Source organism: Panthera uncia (genome assembly GCF_023721935.1).
Source record: "Panthera uncia isolate 11264 chromosome D3 unlocalized genomic scaffold, Puncia_PCG_1.0 HiC_scaffold_8, whole genome shotgun sequence".
Classification (NCBI taxonomy): Eukaryota; Metazoa; Chordata; class Mammalia; order Carnivora; family Felidae; genus Panthera; species Panthera uncia.
The window spans coordinates 76,087,972-76,097,298 of NW_026057586.1; positions in this window are offsets into that span (position 1 = coordinate 76,087,972).

The following is a 9,327-nucleotide window of genomic DNA, read 5'->3' on the forward strand; positions in this document are numbered from 1 at the left end:
TCCTGAGCTCAGGCTGGAGCCCTGGGCAAATCGTCCTTCCTTTTCTTCACTCTTTATCTTCCAGTGCAGTAAGCAGCTCACTTATGTCCTGTCTTCTCCAGCCAGCTTCCAAGAGCCTTAATGGAATAATTCATGCAAACATCTTACTTTCAGGGCCATTTGCATTCAAAAGCATGGCTGGGAGTGAACAATTCTTAACCTAAAGTAATGAATTTCCGGGTGGCAGGATTTGAGGCATCTGTGCTGGAGACGTTTTGTGATGGGCATGCAATCTCACTGGCACCCCTAAATCACACTAATCATTCATTCTCTCTTACTTTATTCGTTCACTTTTTTGGTTATCTTTCTGGGCACTTCCAAGGGGCTTGGTATTTGGCAATAAGATAGTAAACATGGGTAGGGCATCATCCCTGCCTTTGGGGAAGGTGGGGAAAGGAAGAGATGACTATAATTGTGGTAAGTGTTATGACACAGGATGGACTGCCTATCTCGCTACTTGGGCCCATCAGGGCAGGCTTCCAGGAGGAGGTGACCTGAGTTGTGTCTCGCAGCTCTGTGCCATGTGAGACAAAAGAATTACTGAGAGTCCAAATGGTTTGGAACAATGAGAGGCCCAGAGGGGACTCCACCAAGAAAACCTCCCTTAAGCAAGGGAGTTACACAGTAAACAGAATGATCCTTCTGCAGCACAAAGAGGATCATGTAACTCCCTTAAGCAACTCCCCAACCTGGGTAGCTCTCTTGTATTTACTGGGACTTGAACAATAGAATGTGGAAACGAAAGCAGAAAAATAAGTTACGAGAGACACCATGACTCTGCGTACGTATGTGACCCCTTATGCATCTACAATAGCAAACTCAGGAAGAATGCATGGGGGCGGGGTAAGAGGTGAAGTAAGGGGTAAGGGTGGGCTCAACATTCCTTAGTAACCTAAGTATTTCATCTTGGAATGAAAAACACTTCTGTTTTCGGTGTGTCTTGTTTTCCCCTTGGTTGAGCAGCTACTTTGTACAGCATGTGCCGCGTTCAGCACAGACTGCTCTTGCCTTACTTACTTTTTATCTCTCTGTCCTCTGTATTCCCGCAGAGTTGACTTTTGAAGGACTAATACAATGTCATCTTTTCCCACTAGAAAGTGAGCTCTATGAGAGTAGACGTTTTGAGTGCATCCCTAGTGGGCACAATGATGCCCAGCATTGCAGGTGCTGGATAAATATCTGGTGAATGACTGCATAGAAAAATAAAGATCCAGGAAGGGATTCCAGACAGGAGGAACAGCATGTGCAAAGGCAGGAGAGTTCAAAAGGACACAACACATTTGGGAATGGCAGGAAGGTCACTGTGGCTTTAGCATTGGGTATGTGGCAGGAGGGGGGTGGGGGATGGGTGAGTCAAGGCTGTGGATCAGAGTAGAAAGGTCTTTGAACCATAGGCTGAGTTTGGACCTGAGTATAGACTTGGCCCTGAAGGCAATGGGAAGATATAGACGGGTTTTCAAAGAAAATTTATTTTAAATGTTTACTTATTTTTGAGAGAGAGAGAGAGAGGGAGAGGCAGAACATGAGTAGGGGAGTGGCAGACAGAGAGAGGGAGACACAGAGTCTGAAGCAGGCTCCAGGAGGAGAGCTGCAGCACAGAGCCCGATGCGGGGCTCGAACCCACAGACCGTGAGATCATGACCTGAGCCGAAATTGGATGTTTAAACTACTGAGCCACCCAAGTGCCCCGATATAGATGGGTTTTAAGCAGGGCAGTAACATGATCAGCTTTGTGCTCCAGAAGGATCATCCTGTTTACTGTGTGAACAAGAAAATGGGGGTAACAGAGAGATGGGGTGTGGGGCTGGAAGCCCAGAGAAACAGCTGTTCTCCTAGTTTGCACAAGGACCCCTAGCAAGAAAGCGAAGCTTGACCGAGGAAGCACAGGATGGGGTGGCTATCGAGGCTTGAGGGAGACCTAGTCTGGGCTGTACCTTCCCTGGCTTCCTGCTGGAAGGCTTGTGGTCATGCGGAAAGCCCATTACCATCCCACCAGGAGAAGCTTCCCCTTGTTAAAATTCTGGGCCATGGTGTCTTGTATTAAAGCTGATATTAAGCCATAAAATGTAATATGTTATGACACCATAAAATGCAGTGTAATTGCTATAAAACCATAAAATGTAATGTAACAGGCTCAGTGTCCATTACACTGTTTCACAGTCTGAAACAGTTAGCTTCCACTCTGCTTTTAGACAAACAAACAATTCCTATTCATGACTACCTCTGGAGAAAGGTATGGGAAAATCAACCCAGATGAGCATGAATTGTAACACGAACATCAAGGGAGGAGGCAGTGTGTTGGGGAGGAAAATCCCCAGGCTCTTAGTTAGACAGAACCTAGCTTCCAACTCTGTCCAGCGATGTCTAGATCAGGATCCCAAAAAGCCGAACCGGAGATGGGGATTCAGACTAGATTTCTCCTGAAATCACATGTGCCTAGCTCCTTGCTCTGCCCAAATCTGCTTCTCTCACTCTCCTTCTCCTGTAAATAACTGGCAGCCTCTTGTACGCCCGCATCGGCCAGTCGGTGGCCTCGGAATCTTCCCCCACAAAAGGGATGCAACCTTCCGGGCATCTCGGAGCAAGGTGTGCAGGTGTGAGCTGTTCGCGGCCAACATTTGCAGTGGTTGGTGAAGGGGGTGTATGTGGAGAGGAGGGTGGCATCATCAGCAGACACAACAAGCTTACAATTTGTAGCTCTGTCCTGGCTGAAAGACTTTCTCCTCTAAGCATGAATTTTGTCTGCATAAATTGAGGAAAGCACCATCTTATTGTAAGGGGCTGTGCAAATTGAACGAGATCCTAAGGAATCCTGTATGGTTCCAGGTCTATACGAAGCACTTTAGTATGCAGACAGCCCCTGGTAAATATATCCACATACACACAGTGTCACACACATACACTCAATGGATTTAAAATCACATAATGCACCTAGTATGGGAAACACCGACCCATATGTGTTTAGAGAAGGAAGTATGCAAATAGAAATGAATACACACCTAAATATGCATACAGAAACAGTATCAGGTACTTCGTTAAAGCTGTGCTAACCAAAGGGGGGAGGGGTCTTGATAAAATAACTCAAGGCAGAGTTAATCCTCTGGATTGGGATGCTACGAGGGATTCAGTGTGGCTGCACCACCGGCTCAATTATCTTGGATCTGCTCATCCTGAAGCCAGGTTATGGTGGAGGCATCTTCATGGTGAGTCAATGGTATGTGATAGATGATGGGGGGGGGGGGTGTGTGCTGGTGTGTGATGAGGGGATGGGCAGAGTACTAGCATCATCTGCTTTAGGTATGAGAGAGAGAGGTCTCCAAAGCGGTAATGGGAAGCTCCAAGAGTCTGTAGTGAAGATCCCATGGCAATTAGGGAGTGGGAGAATGACTTAAATAGACGATAGCCACCCCAATTCCCTACCCTTAGGGGACTCTGTCTGGTGGAGACGCTTTACTGAAGCCTAATGAAAAGGACTGTTGTGTGTGTTTGCATTCACGGTATATGTGTGATTGACTCACAGGAAGGCGTTTGATAGTGTAGTATATATCCCTGCCCTTCCACTGTTTTTAAAAAATTATTTGTTAACATTTTTAAATTTATTTTTGAGAGGGAGAGAGAGACAGAGCCCGAGCGGGGGAGGAGCAGAGAGAGAGAGACACAGAATCCGAAGCAGGCTCCAGGCTCTGAGCTGTCAGCACAGAGCCCGACACAGGGCTCGAACTCATGAACCATGAGATTGTGATTGGAGCCGAAATCAGACACTTAACCCACTTTGCCACCCACATACCCTGCTCCCCTTCTCTTAAGTGTGCAACATGGTGCTGCCTGTTGTATCATTTAGGATCCCATTCAGCTGCAAGAAACAGACACAAGTTAGAAGTTTATGTCCTTTCACAAAAAAAGAAGCCCAGGGGTAGAAGAGTCCAAACTCCAAGTTCTACGGGAACCAGAAAATAACGCAAACAAGTCCCATCTAAAGGGGGGCAGTGGTTACCGAGATTCACCCAATTGCTGCCATGGGGCATCACCCAGTCTCAGTACTGCCTGATCTTTTGATCTTTTAAGAGAAGCTTAAAACTTGGGTTTGGTATGTTGTCACCCGACCTCTAAATGTTGAAGCACCGAGGACCCAGTAAAACCCATAGTGTGACGTATTTAATCCAGGGCTGCCAGTTTGTGACCGCTGATCTAGTCAGAACGATGTAGAAATCCATGCGTGTGCACATACACATGCATCACCGTGTGAAGACACAGATACTGTAAGACTGAGTGTGGAGCTTTCCTACTGAGCTATTTTCAAGTGGTGGGTGGGCTCTCAGCCCTGGGGATTCAGCCGTGAACGACTGCATTAACCTAAAAGTTGAGAGCTGGAGTCTTGTCCCCAGAGAGTTTCCAGGCTCTCCAGCAGGTTGGAAAAGCAAAACCATTATGCATTATGGTTGCCCCTGCATGGATGTAAATCCGTTGCCCCTGCATGGATGCTGAGCCTGAAGTCAGCAGGGCTGCTGATCAGAACATATGTATGTGAAATGCAAGATGGCAAGAGCAAAGTCGAACCCATGAAGATGAGCTAGAATCCCCACCGGTCTTTCTCCGAGACCCACGTACGGCTCTCGGTGCGTCCAGACTTCGGTGATGCTGTGATCCTTAGGAAGACCATGGAGCCGCATCCGAATCTGGCCTGGGATTTGGAGAAGGTGGAAGAGAAGAGCTGGCAGGAAATGGAGGGGCCACGGGCCCATCTTCTGCCGCAAGCCCCTAATGAGATGAGCCACCGGCTCCATGACTGTGGGTGGGAGTTACAACAGCACTGAGCTTTACACTGACGCTCCTAGCACAAACACAGATGGCTGCCGCTTCATGTTGTTAAAGTTTATTAAAAAAAAAAAAAAGTAAAACCAATGAGTTACTTACCTGTAATTACTAACAGCTTCTTGTGCACTCACCAAAAAGACAGTTTGCAAGCCTGGAGCACTCAAACCAAAACATGGAATGATGTTCAGGGATACATTGCTATAATGCACCTTATCTAGTGTGCAAACAGTGAGTGTTTATTCTATACGGTGACTGGTTACAATATTAGAATTCTCTTAAAGGGAGTTGGTTAGTGGTTACCTCATACCAATTTTGGGGAAATATTTAAGGGTCGCTTAGGATTTTCAGAGGCATAAGCAAGGCTTTCCAGGTCAAGTTAACCCCACTTGTCTTACAAAATAAGCCGTATTAAACTGTGCTTGTATGACTAACTGCTTTGTCTGCTCAGGGAGTTCTCAAGTGTGGTCTCTGTGTTTGACTTTAATAATATCCACCTTTCAAAGCTCCCCCAAATCTCTCCTACTCGAATGCAGAACCCTACAGGGAAGGTAATTTGGGGAAAAGGTTGGCACTTAACTAAGAAGACACCATGCACAGCCACTGTAGACAGGGAAGAAAAGGGAATTGGCAATACCGTTGATGAGAGTTCTGGAAGGCGGAGGGAGGGGGTCTGTGGGTGCTTACCCAACAGTGAGCTGGGGCAGAAAGAAGTGAGGTTAAACTGAGGAGCAAGGGGGAGGTAGGAGTCAGCCAGGTGAGATGGGTGTGGAGGAGGGGGAGAGAGGGAAGAAGGGAGTGGGGGGGGAGGAGGGTAAGAGAAAAAGGGAAAAATAGAACAGAGACAGTGAAAGAAAGAAGCATACAGAGAGGACCAGAGAGATTGGAAAGAATTAAGGAATTTTAGAAGCACCTGTATTTAGCACAGAGAATGAAGAATGGTATGAAACAGCCCAGAGGGATAAGCAGGGACCGTTAACACATAAACATACACACATGTGCATAGAGATCACTACGTGTCTATAACATACACTTGGATGTGCACAACTCACCCAGTTAACAGATAGTATACATCCACACGTGTCCATACAGAGACACAAAAAGACACCCAGAATTCCCCTCACTGATTCCTCTCCATTGCCCTCACGCCCAGGAGCAGGGGAGGCTAATCCTGGTCAGATCCTGGAGGTGTTTCTGCCATTGACTTGCCCGATGGAGAGGTGGTGTGGACACTCAGCCAACCACAGCCATCCCACGGGTAGGTAGCCCTGTTAGACATCTCGTTTTGTTCTGGGGGAAAAGCCGGCCCTTCTGACATGATAACAAAGCCTGACTGCTTGGCTTCTGGGGGCCTTGAGACGAGACCTTGTTTCTAATTCATTTTACAACTCACTTTATGGTGCTATTAACGAATATAACAGACCATAAAAGCAGGGAGGAAATAAGAGAGCAGAATGTCCCCACTGTGAATTTTGGTGAGACACCCAAAGAATCGGTGAACGGGAAGGTCACAGAGCCGTCAGCCAGGGAAGTGTTGTTGGGAGCTGGGGTTTGAAAGCAGAAAGGGACAGAAAGGAACAAACCCAGGGTCTTCCCTCACGACTCTGCTGTCTGTGTGCCCGAGCATGTGTACATGAGAAAGAACCATGTGGATGCATATGTATAGGTGCCCGTTGTGTGTGTATTTTTATCTGAGGATAGGGGAGAGGGACTCTAAAACCCCAGGAGCAAACTCAGGTTTTCTCAGGCTCGAGGAAAATAATATTTTCCTCTGCACCACCAGCCCCTTCCCTTCTGCTTAACAGAGTGAAAGGAAAACATGATTTCAAAATTTCTGCTAATTCTTAGGATCAAGATGGAGACCTGGGTAAGGTGGATCTTTCTTCTCTGAGGACGTGCCACCAAGAATTTTGAATAATGCCACGGAAAGTCCTGGAGCTGTCTGCGATGGAGATCGGGAAAATATTCATTTGCTTTGCAAAATAGAATAAGATTTTATAGATGTCCCCTGGCACAGGGAAGTTGGAGGAGGATGTAGGCGAGGGGAATGAGAAGCCATAAACAGAAAAGGTATCAGGCAGGGACCTAAGGGAAAAGACAGTCCGTGAGACTTTAAGGAGATTTAAGAATGGAGATGTTGAGTGTTACATTTTTGGTTGTTTCCTGTTCTGCACTGAACTGTAATTCACTCCTGATATCACTAAACCTTCCATAAAAGTCTGCGTATTAGTTGAGGTAAAGGTTAAGCTGCTGTAACAAAGAACCCCCCAATGCAGTGGATTAAGGAAGACAGAAGTTTATTTCTTATTTGTGAAACTATCCTGAGGTGAGCGGTAACTGGAATATGTCAGGCTTTCCTCCACACCCTCGCTCAGGGACCCAGCTTCCTTCCCTAACATTGTCATCCGTGTGGTTCGGTTGCATCCAAGCACATCCTTAGGCCTTTGTATAAAGGGGAAGGAAGTAAAAGAACATGATGCACAATTTTCTTTTAAGCAAATGTGGCAATGCTAAACATATCACTGCCAGGCACATTCCATTGGTTAAAACTTAGTCACATGATCCTGTGATGCCCCAGGAGAGGCTGGGAAATGTAGTCTTCAACTGAGCAGCCATGTGCTCTGCTCTTACTATGGAACAAAGGGAGAATGGAATTTGTTAGAAACTGACAATATCTGTTGCAGTCTTAGTCGGGGTCTGAATCACCAGAGCGCCTTACCTGCGTTGTTGTAATAGTCTCCCACTTGCACTCTGGCTCTGTTCAGTCTATTCTGAAAGCAACGGCTACAAGTCCTGGAAAAATATGTTATTCTCTGCTCAAAAATCTCCAGTGGTCTCTCATATGTTCTGAGTAAAAGCCAAAGTCCTTGGAATTGCTTACTAAGCCCTAATCCTAATTCCTGAATCCTACCCAGTTCTAACTTCATCTTCTAATGCCTCCCTCCAGCCACACTATGCGCTGTCTTCTTAAAAAATGTCAGGCATGCTCCTGACCTTTGCACTTGCTGAACCATCTGCCTGAGACACTCTTTCCCAAGATATCCATGTGGTTCATCCCCTTACCTCCTCAAGACTTCACTCAAATGCCACCTTCTCATCCAGGCCTTCCCTGACTGACCCCGCTCCATTTAAAATGATTCTCTTTGGGGCGCCTGGGTGGCGCAGTCGGTTAAGCGTCCGACTTCAGCCAGGTCACCATCTCGCGGTCCGTGAGTTCGAGCCCCGCGTCAGGCTCTGGGCTGATGGCTGATGGCTCGGAGCCTGGAGCCTGTTTCCGATTCTGTGTCTCCCTCTCTCTCTGACCCTCCCCCGTTCATGCTCTGTCTCTCTCTGTCCCAAAAAAATAAATAAAAAACGTTGACGAAAAAAAAAATAAAATGATTCTCTTTAACTCTCTTCCTCTGATTTTTCTCCATAGTACTTACCATCACACTACATACATCATATATAATGTATGTGTGTATGTGTTTGTGGCATGTGTATGCACATCTGGCTGTCCTCACCATTAGGGTGTGAGCAACAGAGGGCAGGGATTTTTGTTAGATCCACGTGTCCATGCCTTCAGAGTATACCAGACTGGGGTTAAGACACTGGGTCTTAGGCTCTTACAGCGACCAGTGTCTATGCCAGCTGTCTTGGAAAGGGAATGAGACATTGGGCAGTGTACTCTCCTCCAAAGCTTGGGAAGTAAGCTTGAAGGAGGATCTGATAAGCGTAGCATAGTGCCCCCTACTGGAGTCATTTTGTGGATCAGACGAAGAAGGAGTCGGCGCAGAAACAGAGAGACAAGCCAGAAACACCTGGCGGGGAATGATCTTCCAGGTTGGGCGTGGTGGGGATCCCTAGTGACGGAAGGTACAGAGGTGAGACCGCACAGGGGGTCTTCATGGATTGTGAAGAGCTACCCTTCCTCCCAGGGAACAATGAAATGCATGCAAATGAAGGTTTGGGGGCTTTGCTGTTAGTTGGAAACTAGATGCCCCATCCAGGGAATGAAGCTCCCTGGTCCCCACACTCTGAGGCTGGCTCTTTAAGATCCGCAGGACAAAGCAAACCAACATACGCATTCTTGGCAACCGGGTGCCTCGGAGCTAGTCCCCAGTTTTCTGATAAGCTGTGTCTCAGTATTGATGGAGTGATTACATTTTGTGCTGAACAGACTCGGGTCCTAAGTAATGTCTCTGTAAGAGACCCACTGCCTGAGATGCCAAATGCATCTGTCCTGTATTTCATTGGGGCTCCCAAGGCAAAACAGAGCCCAGTGAATGGAGAGAGGTCATGGTCTGAGCACTTTACATTCTGCAAGAGTTCTTTGTGGTTCAGCAAAAAGGTCGTTGGATTGGGGCTTCAAAACCCAAACTTTCAGGCAGGAATAGTGACTCACTGCGTGGCTTCGGGCAAGACATTTCTTTCTTGGGCTTCAGTCACCCCATATACAAACAAGTGGAGAAAGGAGGACATTCATTGGTCCCTAAT